A 22,689-nucleotide genomic window follows, 5' to 3' on the forward strand; every position below is an offset into this window, starting at 1 on the left:
TATTAAATCTGGTTCGTTCCCGCCCGTGGACCAGAGACAAATACGATAGACCGAAATCTCATCGCATTTTTCTGCTGCCTCTCGCAGCTTTTAGCACAATTCGACGCTCCGTGCTCAAGCATTAATTTCAAATATCTTATCAAACTCTTTCAGTAACTTTCTCTCTCTCTGTCTCCTTTTCGCAGGAAGCTAGCTACTAAGGAAGACCTAGTCCCAGCCAATGTTTTGATAGTCTCTCGCACCAAAACCAGAGTTCTCTAACCACAGGACATGTGAGTGATTTTCATGTTTCCACTTCTTCACACATTTTTCATAAGCAATCAGGCCTCTTAGTCTTTTTGGTTATTAATATATTTAATGCTATTTGGTTTTTTTGATATGCGTTGATCTCAGTATTTTTACTTCAAATTTCATTTTTCGAACCATTCAAAGCACTTTGTGTCGTATGAGTAGTCTTGCTGTTTTTTTAAACTTTAAGTTCCTAGATGCTTTGTCACTTGAATAACCTGTCATATACGTATATTTTACGTTGCTCTTCACCATTTATTTTGAGTCAAGGATATATTTTCTCTGTATTATTCTCACTTCTGCTAATAATAATTTGAAACCATGAAATTTGCTCTTGTTCCTATTTTTCTAATTATCTGATTTTGCCTTAGTCGTCATCAACGCCTAGGGATAAAGAATTATTCTGGGATATTTTATATCATATGAGGGAGCTATCCTATTCTTTGCCTAAACACTTTTTCCCTCTTAGCATCTTGAGCTGATAGATATTCGATTTATTGATTGCTATAACTCTTAAGTTTCTGAGCAAAGTTTCACTCCAAGATTTGGAGGCTAAAATTGTCCCATGGGATATTTTAAAATTCAGGGACTATATAACTGCTATCGTATGTTTTCTTAAAACGTTCTTCAATAAGATAAGATCGTAAATTAGTTAGAGGACTTTTTCACACCTCGTCATCAGTTTGATGTGATTTGAATCCGGAAATTTCATCAATTAACACTTCACAAAGACCTTTTTAAACTTACTTTCGTCGTTATTTTGGCGTATCTGTAAAATTTGCTGCAATTTTATTGTTATTCAATACTGCAAACAGGCCATTAAATTCTATTTGTTAATTCATATCCAGTTGTGCGGTTAAGAATCGAGCAAAATATGTTTCTGAGGACTTACTTAGGTGCCGTATCGATCTATTCTAGAATTTATTTACAATCTCATTTTCCACTCCCCGGGGGTATCTATCTGCGCACACCTCATCATGAGACGATAGAAATGAAATTATAAGCATTACAAATTACATGAAAACATAATAATGCTGCAAGATTAATCGAAAAAAGGTTTTTTTTGATGGAATTATGGATGAATAGGGCTCAGTAGGTAAAGCGCTCAGCTTCAGTTCCGATTGTCTTGGTTCAAATTATCGGTGATGGCTTTGGACCCTGCCAAATTTATCCAAGCTTTTTAGTTTTCCGGGAGTCACGTTTTTCAGTGAAAATGTAAGCGTCATAGGAAAAATAACTTCACCCCTAAAATGTATGGATTTATTAATTTTCCTCACCGCGGGACCTACTATGAGGTGAGCTCTGCCTTCGCTTATTAAATGATAATTTAGGGTCTAGTCCCTGTGGGGTCTCGAAATTTTTTTCGTGGGAAATTTTTGAGACATTTTCGGAAAGCAGCTTAGCACGCCTCGCGCATTCTTCTGCATGATCACCGCACCAAGTTTTTAATATCGTCTTTTATCCTAATTATAAGACTTGCTGATTGTCTTGAGGCCTCATAGGGATAACCAGTTTGTAACTATGACTTGTCTCATGTCACAATTGTCCTTCAATGAGGGTGTGAATGAATAATGCTAGTTTTCATTGAACCGCAATTGTTGATGACTTATTGTGATGGCTCCCTTTAATGATTAACATCTATTTTCCCTGTATTTCCTGTGCTAAATATCTTTTCATGTTACATTCTTTCATCGTCTTAAATTTTTTATACTCTTTCATTTCTGTTTGAAGCCTAATATACCTAAATAGTACTTCAAGTTATCTGTAAACTGAGGCTCGAATTTCTTTGATGGCAGAGAATGTTGAATACGAATACGGAAGCTAGTCTCCTGGGTTAACGCTTTTCTTATTACGTCCCCTCGGCAGGCCCTTAAAAATATTAAGAGATTTCCAAAAGAAGTGAATAAAGGATATGTTTGCATAGAATGTTCTTCTATTGGCGGAAACCTCGATTGCCCTTTCATTCTAAGTTCTTTTGAGCTGACTACAGCGAGAAAATGGCGGTGAATTTGGGCTATATGTTGGGTGAGAGATTAGTGAAAGGTTGGCTTCTCTTGAGAGTGTAGAAAGAATTTGAATCTCTTTGTGTGGCGAAGTGCTTTTATTCTTCGAAGTTTTCGAGGTTCTCAGCCATTTTTTAGTCTCCCGTGTGGATTGGAAGGAATTAAAGTTTTTCCGAAGTTTGGACCGCGAGAACAAATTACTTGGAGTGTATTTAGGCGAGAATCTCGGGGTGGCGTGACGTATTTTAGCTGCAAGTTTTATTTTGGATGGCAAAACTTTGTCGATGAAAGCCATTATTATCTTACTCTCCTAGCCTCTAGAAGGTGTTTTAAACAGGAAATGGGTTTCGTAATGTAACTTTATTGGGACGTTTTATAAAGGTGTTAAAGATGTGGGAATTTCATTTTGAATTAGTTTTGTCAATTTTTGCAAGTGATTTTCAGGCATGCAAAGATATGTACATCATATTATTCGAAAGAAAAAACAATATAAATTGAAAACAGCAAAATAATATTGCTTGAATTGGAACTTGAAAATGGCAAGTACGATAGAAAATAAGCTAAGGCAAAATAATTTATAGAAATATTTTTATTTGGTAGTGGAATTTTGTAGTCTCGAAACATACTAGTAGTGTTTGAGTCTAGAAAAAGAAGATCGCTAACCTTAGTTAAGGTTGACTTGAAGCAACTTGGTATAAGTAATCAGATTGGAGAGAGAGAGTGAAGTTTAAAGGGATTAGAAGGTGCATTTTGTTATTGGTAGAGTTATGTTAGCGTTAGGTATTAAGGATTTTATTTTCGTTACTGAGGAACATATTGAAATCAGTTGTCACCTTTCTTTAAAATATAGTACTGTGCATGACAATTAAGACGTTTAAGTGTCTGTTCGCCCCCCTTCCACGTTCCCCTTAACTAAATCACGGGGTGCCATGTGTTTGATGAAGTATTGGATTAGATGTAGAACTGCTGTTGACCTAAGGCGAGCCACGAGCCCTTCCGACGACATGCGGGGTAGTTTATAGATGTAGATGAATCGACCGTTAGTGAAAAATGCCAACGTACTGTGCAAGGAAATTCATTTCTCCACCAAAATAGCTAAGTGTTATTGACGGAAAGTTGTAAGAAAACGAACCTTAAAGACCCGTTGCCAAAGAGACAACCATTTGAATATTTTTTCTTGGAAAAATAATCTTTGCAATGTAATGGAAAGGCTACAATATTCTCAGTTCGAAGGCTCGCGAGCAAATCTGTACACCTGCGTCACGAAGAGCCGGCTACGTAACGTTGGAAAACGTAACTCTGCTATTTTCGTGGATGCCACCGATCACTCACGTGCTAACGACCGCAGTTAATGCTCGATGTCTCCAAGAGCAAGTAATCAATCAGCAAACTGTCGCTTAAGTTTTCCTAAGCAGGAAAACTGTCGTATTCACGCAGATTTAAAAAAAATCGTCGTAAACCACTCGGCTGATTGGTTAAGCCTCGCTTAAACTCTCCTCTCCTATCACCTTCCAAGAAATCCCGCTCCCGTTCGTTGGTTATATGCGCGCGCCTTCGCCCTTAAATCATCTCCATGATCTCTCATCCACGGTCCTACCCGCTCCCACGACTCCCTGCGTGACTACGGGGTAGAGAGAGCCTTAGAGGTCGCCTTCATGATTTGGCGAGATGAGAAGTTAAGCCGTTCTCGCCAAGTTAGCCTACGGGTCTTATGCGAAGGTTGAATTGGGTGATGAAAGCCAGGAGAACTTCGTAAGCGCGACTTGAACAGTTCCGCAGACGACTGAAAATATGTCTGCGTCTATTATTCCTCCCTAAGAGGTTTCCACCACGTTCAAAGAGCGACGCATCTATCTACTATCCATGCAAGCGGAAACACGCGAAATTTCGATGCCATGTATCAGTCATGAATGGATCCATTGCGATGGAATTAGGTTTCGATTATTAAGGAGTTGTTTTTGTTTCGTAGTGGCCATTTTTATTTATTTTTATGATGACGTGATGTTTTTTTAGAGTTGATTCGAAAGGAAACCATTTTTTTGCTCTATCGTCAGTGTTGCCAATTTAAACAAGATTCTTAACCGTATTTAAAAACGATTTTGAATAGAATAAGGAAGAAGTAATTGGAAAAATTGTTTTGTATTTTGTTAAACGTTTGAAAAATACTGATATTTTTTTATTTCCGTTGAAATTATCTCCTTTTGTTAGTGGGATGAAGGTGGTTTTATGACCTTGTGGGAAAAAATTACTTTAGGGGGTACAATCTCATTTTTTGGGGATTGAACTGTAATAGGCGTTACAGGTTCTCATAGTGATTTGAGAGTGGATGGGGAGGGGTGAAAATACGCATAGTCATAGTTCCCAAGCTAACTACGCTCGTTATTTCCCCGTGGAACTTTTAGTGTAATGCTAAAATCATCGTGGTTGAAGTGCACAGCCATCAGCAACTTACTCTTTCTCCTCATCCACGCTGCAGTCGAAGGCAATTTAGCAATTTTTGTATTAGGTCACAAATTTTTCCGCCTCCCTCGTCCATTCCGGTGAAAGCCTGGGAGCAATGAAAAAACGAATGCTAAGGCATTTCTGGCTGAAGGAAAAGTTCTCTAATTTTTGTACGCTTGTATTCCTTATGAAGTGGCTGTTACATTAGCAGTAGGCAATGGAACTTGTTTTCAAAATAAGAAATGCGAAATAAAATTTAATCTCTCAAGTTTTTTTTTATTGATTATCATTTCGTGGCTACAGATGTTCACTGGAGATTTTAAGCTCACTTCGTTTTGATTGGCTGTAAAATAACACTTTAGACATTATTGCTGGCGTTATACTTACAACATAATGAAACTTTTTCTTTCGTTAACTGTTCATTTATTCACCCCCAAGGAGGCATGAACCTGCCATTAACGCATGTAACGCATCCGAGGTATTCTTTTAAAGCTTCGTAAGAAAAGAGCAGTTTAACTTTAATCAGTTTTGATGTTTATTTATGAATTCATGCGTTGGAAATATTATCGTGTTACTCGGATAGAGACGGCTTTAATTATCACGAGTGCATTTCAATTTTCATAACTTTTCAAATCCTGTCGTAAGGTTAAACAAAGCGGAAAAAATAGATTTTATGATAGGTAATTTGCGTAATTGGCTATCATTTTGTAAGTAGAACCTAATCTCTGGATTAAATGTTTATTTTAAAACCTATTGGGCAGTTATCACTTCATTTGCACTTATTTCTTTGCGGTATGCTTTGAAGTCTTGCCTCAAAGAAATGAGAGTTGTGATAGCATTATTTTGTTATAAATCCTGAGTAGAGCAAGCCCGACTTATGTTTCGCAGTGCAAAAATGATATGATTTTTTTCTGTGTTCATCATGAAACAATGGGGACGATGCTGGCCGCTCGTGTCACCAACACCTCTCAGAATCACTGTTTAACTCACAGCGTCGGGCTTTTAACACAAATATGTACCGCGCGTCAGTAACGGGAGTTAATCCATCGTCGCAATTCGTGTATCTAGGTCCCCTCCCCGTAAGGAAACAATATAACCAGCTCGTAATAGCATGCAAAGAAAAGGGACGGGGTGATATAGAGCCCCTTTCGAGGAGCTTTGTATTAAATGTGGCGAAGGATGATACCATGGGAAATTTATTGAACAGCACATTAGCAGGAAATTACTCCTGCCACGGGATTTCCCCCCACCCCCTCTTTTTTTTACGGCATCTGAGCTAGATTACATTTCTCCACGACGATGCCTCTCCCCTCCCCCTACCCCACCTCCATCTCTCCCCTCTCTGTTTTTGATGACCTCAAACTACCTCCCCACCCCCTCTTCCCGCCCCTCTCCCTCTTTCCCCCTCGCCCCCCACTTACATCTCCCGTTTTCTCATTCGCTCTGTTCGTCCCGCCTCCTTCGTCACCCTCGCCTCTCCCCCTCCCTCCATCCCCACCCACGCTTTTTGCCCTCCCCCCTCCATCACTTCTCCACTCCCACTCTCCCGCTCCACTTTCCTCCACCCCATAACCCTCCATCGCAAGAATTCGCCCATTCAAAGCGGAAAGCTATTCATCCGAAGGCATAATTTCCACGCGTTTACCGCCGAAACGCTGTGCGTGTCAAACCTATATATTGTCGTCGTTAGGTCGGGCGTTGCATAAATGAGGGGATAAGTTTAGGAATAGGAATTGGATTAAAAAGCAATTACGCGCACGAAGGATCCGATTTTTTCGACGTGTGTTCAGGGGAAAATTTTAGTATTCAGGAAAGCTGCTTTGTTTCCTGATTTAAAGTGAATTACCTGTTTTTTTTTAATTTTTGGTGGTGGACAGTGGTTAGCAAATGTGGATTGTTACTTATCCTATGGGACTGCCGCTGCTTTGATGTGCATTAGCATGGAAAGAAATGTAAACTTTTACTCTTGATATTTTCCTGCGATGATTAACGAATAGCTAAATAAAGTGCGAGGATGTAGCGTTAAGTTTTCTGCAGTTGCATTTTGGAGAGTTGATGAGGAACATGGTGTTGCCGGTTTTTTTGTGAATCTGGAACCTCAATTTAATGAAAATCCTGATACTAAACCTGTTAAAGTTTCATTTCTTTCCGTTTAATTCGACTTTCACAACTCATTATGGACTCCTAGATGCCCGGTGATTCTCTTAATGCGCTTTGATTGCGAAGGAAGCAGGTTACTGAATAAAACTTGATTTTTTTTCAACCAACCATAGTTTTTCAATGGTTTTTGATGTCTCTTCAAGAGCAAGTTTTGATATAAGAATGAGAGAATATGAAAATAATTCCTGGGACGGGAATGATTATATCTTGAGGAAAATATAAGTCCCGGTGTTCTATCCGTCCGTTTCTATCTGTTTTAATTTCACACCCATCCCTTGGGTAATTCAAGGAGACTTATTCTCTTACATTTCCATCATGTTCAGGAGATCACTTTCATATATTTTTATATATTATACGGTGTATGTAGTATACGGTTTTATATATTATGCGGTGTTCGAGTATATTCTCCATGTCTGTTGGCTGCGATTAAAGCTAATGAGTGTGTCATCCGGCTTACCGATGTTATGTCTTCCTCTTGATATCTACATCGTAACATAAAAGCCGCCCGGAGGGTGTGTGGCTGGGAGTATTAGGGCATCAATCATTCCCAGCTGGTGAAAAACTTCTAAGTAAATGGGTAAAATTGATGATTAAGCAGTTGTGAACAGATAGTGGTGGTTATCGGAAGCTGTATGAAGCCTTTCTTTAGTCAAATGGTCCAGTAGGTTATTAAGATACCGTGATGTAGAGCCTAGAAGCCAACGAAAAATGTCTCCTATTGAACGAAGGCGAGTACAGAAGTTTTACCTTGAATGTGTGAAGGTGAAAACAAAGATAACGGTACAGCAACCTAACTAACCCCATAAAGGCCGGTAGTGCTTCGATGTGGAAATTAGCGGGAAAATACCACATTATTATCCCGAGAGGTAGCTACTCAGCATTCTTTTGTTTTAAAATTTTATTTGTGAAAGTCAGGACGGCACCCTCTTGAGCCAACTATTCCGAAGAAAATTATTCATCTATTTGATTTCTGGGCAGAGATTAAACGAAAGAGTTTGCCAGTCAAGTGAGATGACAAAAATACATTTGAAACCCGGAACAGAAGATCACTTTGGTTGTTGAGAAGGTTTTATAACATGAAATTGGAAATATTGGACAGTTTGTTTGAAGATTTTGGTGACCATTGAAATAAATTGACTCGGAGAAGACTTTGGTGCAGAAGAACCTTCGCAGTTGATCCACGAACGGCAATGCTGGATGTTATAGGCTCCCCAAATGCCTGTGATCAACATTTTGGTGAAGGGAGATGATAAATACATATAGTATGGTGATCGGATATTCCTAGATGATTGAAATAGAGCTCAAGCTCACTATCAACTTGGGGACTCAGAAGCACATGCCCATGAGACTAAGAAGATAAGATAGTAGGGCCTAACTCGGAAAGTATTATAAAAGAAATTAAATTTGTTCAATTAGTAAAAAGTAGTCAACCCACGATGTTCAATCGCAATCGTCAGAGAAGACCAAGTCGGGGAAACTATTAGAAAATAGATGTTTGGAGAAGGGAGAGGAGACAGTTCTCCCTGTGGCATAAGTTAGCTGTGCTTAATATCCTGTTTAAAATCACTACTAAAGATGTAACGGATGGAAAATGCCAATTAAATGTTGCTAATATTTTTATACGGCAAAGATAAACGTACTAATTCTAATGTTGAAAAAGTACGCTAGTACAGATGCAGGCAGTGGGTATAACTAGTAGACGTTTAAGTGATTATTTGGAAAAAAAAATTGGCATGATGCGCAAGTGGCATCAGAATATTTACAGCCGACTAATATGAGACGGAAAAATATCGATAAATAAAGTTCTCAAGACAAATCTATTAATCTCTGAACAATTTCTCGGCCATATTCATTCGGTCAGTTTCAATCATTTTATGCTGTGAGAAGTAAAGTGGCTGGTCGGAGAAGAGAATATAAGAACGCAAAAATTAAATATGAACAACGAAATGTGTTGAACGATACTATGAAAGGCTATGGAATGCAAGAAATCTAGACAATAATAAATGCAGAATTTATGTGTATAAGTTAATGAACTTGATATTTAGGAAGTATGGAGCCTCTTATAGGATATTGAGAAGTATTTTCATGGAAAAATACGTAACGTGCGTAATAATTCAGGTCAATAAAGGGTAAATTTAAATGAATATTTAGCTAACGTAGTATGAGAGGAGTATATTGAGAAATATTAAAAATCAAGAAATCTCAGCGCCCAAAGGAAAGAATATATTAATGAAGGCGATAAAGGAAATACTGCATGGAGATCGGAATTCGATGGAACAATTAAGTATTTGCGTAAAGGTTTAACAAACCTGTGACTCGTTAATCACTAGAATACAGGTATTACCTCTGGACTCCCAGTAGAGCATGTTTAGTTAGAGAAGATAATTTAGAGGAATCATCTGGGGCTAAACATGAGAAAACTTAAAAAAATAAAAGTCTAATGCAGAAGAGCAAAGTCAGCACATTATAAATTGGGAAGTAAAAGCTAAAAGGAGATAAACAGTGCTATTGAAGAAAAGTAGAGTCAACTATGATGAGCAAAGGAGGGAAGTAGTTAGAGCTATTGCTATCGTTGTAGAGCCCAGACGATAAAAAGGGAGGAGCAAGAGCGAAGGAAAAAAGATATGGGGCACGATGGACTAAAGAAGGACCATATTAGAGGAGACTTGGCACACCATGGAACGTAATGCATTTGGTAGGAATATCATAGAAAGAAGGTACTACGAGGGAGGCCGATGGTCGTGTTCATGGACCGAGTAAAGAGGGATGTTAGACAGAAGAGTTATCGGGGCGGAAGGGAGTTAGCATCAAGAAAGAAAATTGAAGTTTGCTGATCTTCAAGAAGTCTGGAGTCGGAAATATGATACTTGCAGTCGAATCAAACATTTCTAGTACCATTAATATAGTGCAACTTGAGTTCACCTGGGTACGTTGAAAAAGCCCTGAATCCGAACTTGAGACTCTCAGGATGTGGATACTATATTCGATAGGCCTACAGCCACGCTTTGAAATGTACTGAGGTATGCGTGGGAAAAGACCTGGGGATGTAATAATGAATAGAGGTAACTATGGTTATTATAAATTAATAGTTTGAAAAACTACGATTTTTATTGGCAAATATACATGCATAACGCTTTTTTGGTTTAGCAAAATTTTCAAATTTTCATCGTCGAATATCCAGTGATGACAGGTCTAAAAATTATTTCTGCTCTACACCTCTAGCTGGACGTATTTGAGCATAGTGGATGTTTCATTTATTTTTTCACGCAATCCCTCTGCCATTAACAAATGCTTGTATATCTGGATTTCCTGAATTAATTCTTGTTTAATCTTCTAACAGCTGTTATTGCTATTTTCTTAAAACCCCGTAATAGCTATCTCACATTTGGAAAAATGGGTTTTTGCTGTACCCTTCAGTAAAGTTTTCCCTCTCTATGTATCTCTCTTTCAACCTACATGTATTTTTAAGTGCCCAATTGCTTTATCACCTTATTCTTTTACTTAGTTTTTTGCAAATCATGAACCGTTATTGATTTCTCTGTCCATCTTCTTAAAAATCTTTTCTTTTAACCATGGATCCCTTATCATGTACCTTTCTACCCGATTTCTTTTATTTTTAATCGATATTTTTATTTCGATCATCGATTTGCATCGTGTCAGTGACTTGCGTTTCAACATTCCCTTCAGTTCCATACTCCTCTCAGCCACTCCCATTTTCTCTCTTAGCCCTTGACAGCATGCTAGTAGGTTTTATATCCTTGTTTGCCCTATTAATTAGATAGTTTTAGCCCTTTCACACGGGTATAATTTAAACATGAAATAATGAAAATGCAGACTCTAATAGAGATTCTAAAGTATTGGAGTAATTTTAGGTAGCCTTGAATTTGGAAGCATAATTAATACTTCCGGAACGAGAGTTGAAATGAGGAAAACTTAAATACCCTGCCTGTTATCACCAATAGCATTGAAATGACCTATACCGCGGATTTTAGAAAGTGTACGAAATTATCAAAAATTTCGCGAAGCCATCGAAGTTCATGATGAAAATCATTTTATGGCGTTATGAGTCCGTCGTTTAATTCTATGACGGGCCAATTCACTCTAGATAACAATGCGTATCCTTAGACTTATCTCGAATAACTGGATGAAAATCTTCAAAAATTAGGTTTGAACAAAATATTTCCGAAATCATAGCGAAATACTTATGCAATTAATCAGAATTAATGAGCTTAATTATTTTACATTTTGATTATTGAATTAAAACACTTGTATTATGTACATGTATATTTGAATTCTCCATTAAACGTCATTAAAAACGCTTCTTGTCTCTTTTCCTGGCCACAAATTGAAGTTTTTATATAACTTCGCGTTGAAAAAGGTGCCCATCTTCATCTGTAGTAACTGCTAACTCAATATTTCCTCTAGGGTAAGCGAGAGAGTGGGATAAAAACACATTGAGACGTATTTTCAAACTTGCGTGGTCGGTCCCGTACAATAAGTAGGATGAATCGGGGTAAAAAGAAATTGCAGATGAAAGGAAAAATTACTACAACTCTTCAAAACAGCAGCCTTGTGCATCAAAACACCGATGTCAGCCACGCTACTGGTACGCTTTCTGCTAGACGTCTACGGGAATCTCGTTAGGCATCTCGTCACGGTCTCTTTGACATAATCCAGTGGTCCAAAATGGTACTCAAAGGGGTTATACTTGGGTCGTACTCAAAGGCCTATGTCTCGTTACCAGAAACCACCTATTATAAAATATTTGGGTCACTTTCGCAGTGATCCAAGAGGTCCAAGGCGCAATTGTCACACTAGTAGTCTTCCGACAGCACCTTGGGGACCATCTTGGTTCACCGTTCTCATGGCTAAATCTTCTGTAAGAATACAAATAACTGCGGTTTTCTTAATATTTCACTCTGCTAACACTTGGGGATCAATAAGAAATGAGAATGTGTCTCACATTTTGCACATTTTTATCACACTGTGTTGCTGATTGATGTTCAGGGCATTCTTCATCCTCAACCCCCCCCCCCCTTACCCTCCCAGAGCTTCCCGTGAAAGCAGAAAACCATCACTAGGAACATTTCTCCATCTCCATTAGATTCTTAACCATGGTCATCGTCGCCTATTCCGATTTATTGGGCTCAAAACAAAATTATATGGCGTAACAATGCTCCATGGAGAGTGGCATAGTGAAATCGTGACGCGACGCTCGAACAGGGGTCTAGTCTAGCAGATATACGCTCAATTTAACGGCTCGTAGACAACTGACAGAGGTCACGTTGCTTTTCCAAGACCTCTCACCGCTTTTCCCACCAAAAATCGTCCAACCTCGGTCGTCCCCTTTGCCGGAAAAAATCGTTTGAATTACTTTTTGGGATAGAACTGTATGTTAGTGAGGAGGACCCGTGCATTTTGTTTCCATTTGAAAACCTTTTGCTTGCACATTTCCTCGAAATTTTCATTGAGTCTTTATTATGCTTTTCATTTTCATTTATGACAATAGTTATCCGCGCTGGGATTCTGTTCTCTACTGTGTGGTGTACAAGTAAATAACGAATGTTAATGGCAATATTACTCAGCAAAGGCCACCTTCAAGTTGGGAAAGCTGTGGCTTTTGTTTTATATATATATATATATGTATATACATGTATATATATATATATACATAAGGGATAGAAACACTTATAAAAGAGTAAAGAAAATTTTCTCCTCCTCTCTTGCGTTCGTCTTTTCTATGTTTTCCTATCCCTTTTCCTTATATCTATTTCCATTTGAATATATATATATATATATATATATATATATATATATATATATATATATATATATATGTGTGTGTGTGTGTGTGTGTGTGTTCACATGTGTATACATATGAAGTGCTAAAAGTATGTAAACAACAGAGGACGGATACAAATGCAATACTCTTACATCCAAGAGAGAGCCACAAAACCCAAGATTTTGGCTTGGCCTCCGGTTATAATTTTGGAAAGTGTATATATGTTGAGCAATGGGTTTAACTCTTCCATCTCGCGGAAATAAATCGGGTCTGACACAACAAATGAATCTAATATCTTGATTCTGTATGTTAGAAAAAAAATTGCGAAAATAGGTTGGATGAGTATGAGAGGGAGAAATCGGAAAAGAGAACTGAAGAAATAGAATGCCCCTGCGGAGAAGAGGATGGAAGTTATTGATTGCAAGAAAAATAAGGGTTCCAGAGAAACAAGGTGGCCAAATGGAGGGGGATAAATCATAGGGAGACGTTTGAAGGAAGAGAGGAAATGGAATAGATGGACGGAGGGAAAAGAAGAAGTATGGAGTAAGGAAAAAAGGGGAAGGGGGCAAATGGTGCAATTTACAAAGAAGAATGGAAGTAAGGAGATGGCATGCAAATTATGGGTATTCTACGCCCTAGAATCTGCTAGTAGGATGCAGACGTAAAGGGATTCTGAAACAATAGGAATAAATAACTCCGGGAGAAAAATGATTTTCGTCCGCTCTGTCCTACTATTCACTGCTCTTGAGCACGTGGTTGCTTGAATTTTCAAAAGTAGAAACATTCCTCAGTTTTGCCTAGGCGATCTCAAATAAGTCGCTTAATAGGACGGAATAAAACTTAGTTCAAGGTTGTGGTAGAAATCGAAAGTGGCCGAAGCTATCAAGGTGCAAGATTAGAACGACTGGAAGGAATAGCGGTCGGGAAGATTTGGCTTGCGGATTGACGGAAATTGTGACTCGAAATGGAAAAGAAAGGAATTACGCCGTGCGTCGCTTGCTTTCTCTCATTCTCCATCTTTCTTCCATGTTCCCCTTCTCATGCACACTCTTTCACCGTCTCTCTCTCCAAACGCAATCAAATAAGATTTGTGACGCGATGCATTAAAAGCACGCGGTGGCTTCATAACGTCCTCCACAGCCTGTTTCTCTCTCTCTCTCTCGCGCTCCGTCTCCTTCGGTGTCTTTTTTTGTTTTTTCCCCCATTCCCCTTCCCGGTACCATACCTTCCCATCCCATTTCTATACTCATTTATTTTCCACCCGCACCCTCCCACCCAATTTAACTCCTCCACTTCTCCGACTGCTTTTTACTTAACGCGGGAAGTGCCTTTATACCATTCCAATTCTCTGCTTCGCTCATCCTTCATAGTTCAAACAATTTTCTCGTTTTCACTCTGTGTCATAAGGGGTCCCCATGCGCCGACACAAGCAGGGGAATAGCACTAGATGCGGCGATGCGTAAATTGCTACACGGTCTCGGCGTATTTCAAGAGATTCCGGGCCCCAGTAATGGGAAAAATGAAAATATCAATCAAGTTGGCACAGAATACACGATACAGGTATCGAAAATGGAACGAGCCGAGCAGAATCTATTAACTCTTACTGCTATTGAGACTCTCGAGCTAAAGGAATTGTGGACACAACTGCCTAATGTGGTTCGGGCGAAAGAAATAATGGAGTATCAAAAAATAGTATAAAATATTCATAACGGATCATCTATTATCAATATCGTACTTCCAAGTTCCTCCTTTCATTATCCCCCTCAGACTCTGAAATAACAAGGGGAAGGTAAGAACGACTGAAATATCGTTTCCAGGTCTCCATTAAAATCTTTAAGTTGCCTTGGAATGACTTATCCTCTCTGAATATTTTCTCAACCATTTACGGTATTTACCCGAACGTGGACTTCATAATATCACCACGTCCCAAGCGTTCACACTCGGTTCGTGATATTCATACTTTGAAGGGGGATTTGGATAAATAATAGAATCCGCGTAGGAATTTAATGCTCCAGCTCCATTTACTTGTTGTTGACAAAAGGGCTTGGACGACATTGCATATGACGGCAGGAGTATTCCTAAAAATGTCACTAAACATAAAAAGCAAGGTTCAAAATGTCACTTTTGCCGGTGTCTAACTCCTAGGTCCTCGATTAGGAAAAATGTTTTCGACTGGCAAACATTCCAGTTTGATTCCATGTACAAATAGAAATCAAAAGTGTTAAGTATGAATTCATTCTGCGAATTATGGGCTGGTGACAAATACTAAAAACTTTGTCTGTGATTTTTATTGAATTTTTAAAAACTTGAAACTCCAATAGAATGTATGGTTCATTTTCAATGCGCTCCTGAAATAGCGACATAAAACCAGATGGGAATCCGGTTATGCAATTTCTACTGCTGTCCAAATCAATCTTGATATGTATTATTTTCATGCCGTGGATGTAGCGGAAGAATTTTGGTAGGATTATGCATTGATTCTTTCGAAATAAGTCGTATTAAGCTCTTTACTGACGCTTGGCTAACTTTTAAGAGTTAAATTTCATGTTGCAATATGTGAAGTTTCTCAAAGCTGCAGTTACAATTACAACTTCTCTGAAAACGCTCATAAATATCATATACGCAAAACGATAAAATGTATATAATTTGTGATGAAGATAAGTAAGAGGAATTGCATTATCCATTAAGATTGAAAGTTGCACATTTGACTGCGTTTGTGCGCATTAAAGGGACTTGAAAATTGACTTGCAGCTTTGAGAAGAGGGATTCAGGTATATAAATATATATTTTCAGGAGACACTTTTGAAATTGATGGGAAACATGAGATTTCTCGCGAGAGAAGTATTTTGCTAAGCAAATGAGCATTTATATCTCAGGTCACTTTATTACGATGCTATAAGGGAATTCACGTCTAAGTTTAAGTTTTTAAACTTGGAATTGATCCATGTCGCTCTTTTTTCCACGTCCTGTATTTTGTCACGGAATTATTTTCTAGTTTCTTCGGGTAATTTGCAGTTTATATATTGAATTTATTTACTTTTCCCTCATCTACGTGAAGGCGATGCATTCCAAGGAAGAATTTTGGCATATATTTGAATTGTAATGTGTAAGTATCGATTGCTCTTTTTGAATCAAATTATATCGAGATTAAAGATTCTAATGTTAACTACGGTTATTATTTTAATTTCGGTCCATCCTCAAAGGTTACATATTAGGTTTTAATTTATTTGAAGACTGTTTAAATGCAATTTTGATAAGAAGAATCTGAAGGGACAAATATAATTTTCCCTGTTAACACCCAGCAAAAATAATAACTTGGCATTAGATATCATCTTGGTCTATATTGAAGATAATTGAAGGGAGAAATTATAAGAGCTCTTCAGGAATTGTTTTTAGAAATCATCGTAAAAATTAGCATCAAAATAAGAAAAATCATGAGAATATCAGTAGACGTGCAATGTAAAATGAAATTCTATGTTTATCTTCGGACGTGGTTTTGTCAGCTCTTTTAGGGCAGTAAAAATAATTTCATATAATGCCAATGGTGGAAACAAATTCATCAAGTCATAAAGTAGTATCTTTGAAGATAACGATTCCATTCTACTCGCTTGTAAACATTAACTTTTCAGTTTCACGAGAATGTGAAAAGCATGACAGTAAAAGTTTATAGATTAATTATTCTGCGGCTAAAATTTGGCGTAGCGTGTTCGTACCCCATCATACAATTTAATAGCTTACCGATTGATGGGAGATTGAATCACAAAATTGGAAAGTCACCAGAAAGTTGTACCATTAAATTCATTTCATGACATTTTTGTGCAATCCTGAATTTAAAACGAAAAATCAAACGCCGTAACAGCCAACATATATAATATGGCATTTCACTTTAGGAAAATATTTTTGCGCATATGAGATGACAATGTAAGATTCAACCCGATTAAATATTTATTTTCACTAGGTAAGTTTTGTGCGGTAGGCTTAATAAAATTGATTCAGAGCTACTATTAACAAGTCTAGGTGTGATTAGCGAACCAAAATTTCAAGTTTTGAATTTGTTTTTCCTATCTACCATTATAATGTTTTTTTTGGCAAAAAACGAGATGGGAAAATAAAATATTTTCAAAAAAAAAACGTCCAAAATGTAAAAACGTGCTCAAAGGACTTCAAAAATATTCCATTTCCATAACATTCTCGTTTAAAAGTCCTCATGGGGTATTTTTTTTGGTCCCAAAAGAATCCCTTTTGCCGAGCTCCCGTGGGAAACGTAGAATGCGCCCAAGAGCTACCCTTCATTTAATTACAAATGATAAAGTGGTCTCGGCGATACTTAAAATAAAAAAAAACTCTTTATTCACCTTTCAATGTTTATTTAGTATCTGTATCCGTGCGATGCGAGGTCATTTCTTATTCTCACCCACATTTTCCGCTAAATTTTTGCACCACCCATCCACCACTCGTTAGCATCTTTTAAGCGTCGTGCCCCGTCCGACCTCTCCACCCTCTTCCTTCCCGGCCGCCGCCACCGAGCCGTCGTCGCGTGAATCTCATTCACCAGCGCGCTTATTCTCCACCTCCCTCCCCCTTGCTGAAAGCAGTTCACTCCGTCCCCTTATGCCGTCGCCCGCCAGAAGACAGAGAGGCGCAGGAATTTGAAAGGGATAAAGGCACCCAAAGGGGGGGAGAAGGAGATAGGGCAGAGAGAGGGATAGAAAGAGAGAGAGAGAGAAAAACAGAGTTTTGGAAGGAGAGGATTCCGTTTTAAATTCTTTATTTTTCCCTCTATTGGGGAGGCGTGCGCAGGGTGGGAGGATTTCAATAGAGGAGGTGGAAAAGGCGGAGCTCGCTTTATCTTTTTTTTTAGGACTAGGCCCTTTGTGTGCCCCCGTACGAGGGAGCCCTCGGTTTTCGTTTTTCTTTTATTTTTGTAGGTGGATTTTCAGCGTTTTGGAGGACGTAAGCCGACCTCAGTACAGTAGCCGTTCCGTTTTGAGGTGACCGAGCAAAGCTGTTCATCACCCGACCCCCTCCCTCCCTCGCCATTTCCTGGTACCCTCAATTATTTTCATGCGGTGGCCATACTTAACGTGTGCTTGGGCCCGCGAGGGAGGGGCGAGGTGTGGGGAGATGGGTGGGCGACAAAGGGAATAAGGTGTGGGAGGACGTTTTCGGTGAGGGTAGTCGGGATAGGCGGTCGAGTGGGGGGTGGGGTGGACGGAGGTTGAGGGAGTAGGGGGGAGGGGAAGCCCGGCAGCGGTCTGTGCGGTTTCGGTTGGTATTTATAATTTTTTTTCCTTTTTGCGGAAGAACCCATTCTCTTAAAGCTGAGGCATGTCAGGTGGGCGGGGGTCAAGAGGGAAAGGTAGGAGTGGGTGGTGGGAGGCATAATACGGCTCATATAGCGTTTCACGCGAGCTCCTTCCGGACACTGAGGGTGGTCGGCGGGTGGAAAATAAAATGGTCGGTCGGTAAGGGTGAGGTCTCAGGGAGGGGTGGTGTTGGATGGGGGGGAGGGTGGGGTGGGTCCGGTCGGTTCGGAGGTGTCCGGGTGAAAATTCGCCTTAACGGCGCGGAGTTGTGGGTGTGGCTTTTTATTTATTTTGCGTATTTTTTTGGGGTGGGGAGCGAGAAAAAATATTTTTAACATTTTTTCCTCTTTTTTTTATTCAATTCCTGGGATCTTTGCGCCCTTTTAGGATACCACTCGAAACGGTCGCCCGTAGCCTTTTCTATCTCCGTAAATCACAGGGAGGAGGAGTAGGAGGCGTTGGTGGCCGTGCCCCGCGAGCATGACCCTCGGCGCATTTTTTGATCGCGTTTCCCCTCAGTCCCGTTCCTTTTTCTCCACCCCGGTTTTCGCCTCCGCCTATATTTCAAACTTGATGGAATGTTCCCCGAGTGTTTCCTCCCCAAAGGGTTCCTTTGGGCGGATTTAAGAGAGCTAATGATATTCATTATTCTTCATCAACGGCGTCAAACTTGAGACGACCCTTTTGACAAAATATGTAGGCAAACATATCCCACCCTCAGTTCTCTTTAGAGACTAAAAGGAAGTCTGCTTTGCTTAAATTTTTTCTACTCGATAGAAGTTTTTTTTGGTGAAAAATATTAATTCCTTCTCGTCGTAATCATTTTCACTCGTTTGCGATACGCATTTTTTTTCTCTTGGAGATTTTCATACTGACATTAATGAAGCTATCCCCATTCTAACGTTTATTTCCTAAATACGTAGTGGATGTACTATATGCACATGCCATCCTTCTTCTTCGTGGAATAAATTTATAATTACATTAGCATTGTACGCTGTAATACTCCAATGATTACTATGTGGAATGTGATGTGTAAAGTATATTTAGGTAAGATTTATAGCAAAAGTATTGTTCAATGTCCTACGAACGTGGCTGATTTTTACGAAAGAAAATTTACTTTTTCATTAGGCATTCGCAAGTCTTTTTTTCCCTCTATTAACTTCTACAGGCACGTCTGTTGCAATATTTTGTCTAGAAATGGGCTTCGGAAAGAGGTGATTACCTCATCTCATGTTTCAATGGATACCGAGTAGTGATTTCGTTATATCAATTACAATCCTTTTTTATGGTTATTTTTTTCTAATTATTAATGTCATTGATTGTTTCCTATCCAATTAATCGATTATAGATGCAATTTTCCTACCATGTCGAAAAACTCATATCAACTTCGAGGAGGCTTAACGTTTACTTTTGCCAATAATGTGTTTCGGTGGTTTATTGCAAGAGTTTTGGCAAACCTTCCATCAGATGACTAGATCATGTAGCAAATTTTGCTCTAACCATTTCGGTGCCATTTGGTTTTTGGCATCTTCCCTGGTGAATGGATTCAACTGAGGGATGTCCCACGTTTCCTATTTCTTTTTAAAATAAGGATGGAGTCATTTGTAGTGAAATAAAAATGCTGTATTCTAGAAATAATATTTTCGCACATTAGAAAACATATAAATTAATGTCATGATTTCATCGACATTGCGAGGAAGTTCTAAGTGAGCGTCATGGAGAAATATTATAATCTCGTATTTGATATTAGATACTTCGTATTCCAAGTCGAATATCACTGGATCTGGGACTTTGATTACAATAACAAGTATGGATTTCCAATGGGCCAAATGGCCGCCTTCCCTAGTACTAAATGTGTTATTTAGCTCTCTCTCTTTAGGTGATGTTATTGAATTAAGGCCAGTCGCGAAGAAAAGCGGTATTACAGATAATTATTGCAGGTAATATTGAAGTACAGAAAACGGAAAAATAAATTTAGTAGCTTCAGGCGTGATGTGGTGGAAGTCGAACATAATGAATAACTGATCGTAGCACTTTTCCACTTGATATCAAGTGGAAAAGTGCTACGATCAGTTATTCAAAACGGAAAAATTAATATTTTTTCTCAAGTCATTTAAGAAAAAGAGATACACTGCTTGAAATTCAGAAAAGGTTCCTATTAACATATGTGGTTGATACTTACTTGCATTCCTATGTTAGTTTCTTTGCTTTTGAGGTAAACTTTTATGACCCTTCGAGGAGACTAAAAACGTGGAACTATAAACTAACATAATTACAATGAATATAGGCCCATTCAAGTTTCCTATAATTATTGATATTTATTTTTTAACTGTATTTCGTTATAATCCCACAATTATTTATTTTCGGTAGAGAAATTAGGAATAGTTTTCATATAATAATAACGTACTTATATCGTAGAAATTTCCACAGAAATCAAATAATATTTTTATAATAAACAAAAAAAGAATCATAACAAATAAACACTTTTAATACTATAATATCAATGCAGTTGGATTCTAACCAAGTGACTTTTAATCTTGCTGAAGCATTTTCTGCCTCATGAGAGATCTATTTTATCCATAAGGCTAATGAAAAACCCTTATTTACTGATGATATTTTTATTCTATGCTATTGTGAGAATTATAATAAAACGATCGGACTTTCTATTAATAACCTGCAAATTTAATACTCTGCATGCTCATCATTTTAATCCATACTTTGGTGATACGGTTATAATTTTAGTAATATGTGGGCCATCGCATATTTGTCAGAATTATTCGAAAATCGATCTTGTCATATTATGTGCTTGGAATATTTTGTGCCTTCGTATAAAGCAAAATTATGTATCGGTTTTGTTTCCATATTTTGGAATTGTAAATGTTAGTCCCTAGTTAAAAAAATTGGAATTTAATGGATACTGTACGAGGTTCATTGTGAAGTAATTGTACGCCAGTTTTTTCCTGTCAATGCAAAATTCGTCCATGTATTGATAATTAGGTTTAAGGAAGGGTTCCAGGGTTTAATAATTTTTTATAAAGGTAGCAGGAAAAAGGAATTTTAAAATATTAATGAAATGTGCTAAATCTTGTACATCACAGGAAGACTTTTTAGAGTGTAAGAGATTTTTATTAAACAAGATATTTTTCCCACAAGATATTTTAAAAATTTATAATACTTATGATTTCATTATATGTGTGTGAGTAATCATGCCGATCCCATTCTTATTTCTGTCTAGTAAATATGGACTAATCCTCACTTAATTGAGTGTTAACCATCTGTACCAATTTTTTTTAAACAGAATTAGTAACACTTATAAAGTGATAATTTTCATGAATAAATGAATATTGGGATTCTCATTTAAATTTTATCATTATTATTAGGGGACAAAAAAAACATTGTCAAATGTCACATTTCTCATAACTATAAATCCGTTACGTGAAATTAAAACTTTCTATTATAGAGATTCAAGCATTTTCTTAGATCGGTTTGAATAATTAAAACCCTATCACCACCATGTTTTGAACGTTCCCCCAGTACCAAATATTCTAGAGCTTTACACGAGTAATTACATTCCATGACAATAACATCGGAAAATAAGGGTGGACGCTAATACAGACAAGGCAGTCACACAAGAGCAATGGGAATAGCATCATAACGGAAGGAAAGTTTATGATTTGGTGAACGGAAAAAAAACGAGTTAAAACAATCAATGCACTGGGTTCAGGTTAGAGTCGGAACTTCTTGTTCGTAGATGAAAAGCTATAACTTCTGCGATCAAAACTTCTGCACGGAGAGAAGAAGTTGAAAATAATTCCCCGGGCCACGTGGCGCATTTTGAGACGAACGCAAAACTTCGGGCCAAGAAAGCCATTAAAAAATGGCAAGGGTAATAAAAATTTCGAGGAATCGGTTATAAAACGGGGGAAATCCTTTTTAGCGCCTCCGTCCAAAAAGTGTTTTGCCCCATCTTGTTCTGTGTCCCCTTCCTTTCCTTCGCCTTCCTTCTTCTTCATCCCTTAATTGATCGTCTAATTTTAAATTCAAAGCCGGCTTCTTTCTCCACTCGTCCGCTTCCTTCGAGGCAGCCGCCCCACTTCAAAAACCCGGCTCCCTCTCACCCCCTCGCCTGCCTTTTCTTGTTTTTTTTTTCTCTCTCTCTTTCTGTTCTCCTACTTCCACTCCGTCCTTTCCCACCCGTCGCCTCATTTGAATTACACGGCGGTACCAATTTTCAGGGGAGGCAATTCCCAATCCTGTCCGCCCATAATGAATCGCTCTGGTTTCTGCAAGTGCCAGTGTATATCTGTTAGCAGAGCATTCTTCATTGTGTTGGTGTAACAATGGGAGCTATGGGTGGTTGGGGTCGTGCACTTCCCTCCCTCCGACTCCCGCCTCCTACTCTACCCCCCCCCCAAAGCCCATTCTTCCCCCTCCGCCCTTTCAGAGAGGATCGAGAGATAGAGGGCGGTGGAGATTGTGGGTGGGGAGAACGGTCCCAAGCAGACCACCTACCATCCGCCCACCCCTCCTTAATTCACACCCCAGCCCCTTCTTAGCATTCGTCTGCCAGCTTACCACTCTTTACCACCCTCTCTTCTGTTCTGCCTCTCACACAGCCATACCGTGTGCGCTGTGTTTTTTTCGACCTTGGGGACCGCACTGTTATTTACCATGTCGGGCGGTTAAGCTCTGAATTCTCAATTCTGAG

The 22,689-nt window shown here is 38.6% G+C and overlaps 1 protein-coding gene across 1 annotated transcript in view; it reads left to right on the forward strand.

Annotated features, from left to right (window-relative positions):
* Positions 1 to 22,689, forward strand: part of Camta (Calmodulin-binding transcription activator) — a 1,815,113-nt gene that overhangs the window by 338,323 nt on the left and 1,454,101 nt on the right. Inside the window, exon 6 of the mRNA XM_071590285.1 lies at positions 186 to 272. The gene's annotated coding sequence lies outside the window, so the exon portion shown is untranslated. The remainder of the gene's footprint in view (positions 1 to 185; positions 273 to 22,689) is intronic.

The sequence above is a fragment of the Hetaerina americana genome, unplaced genomic scaffold, assembly GCF_022747635.1.
Source record: "Hetaerina americana unplaced genomic scaffold, ioHetAmer1.1.p SCAF_4, whole genome shotgun sequence".
NCBI lineage: Eukaryota > Metazoa > Arthropoda > Insecta > Odonata > Calopterygidae > Hetaerina > Hetaerina americana.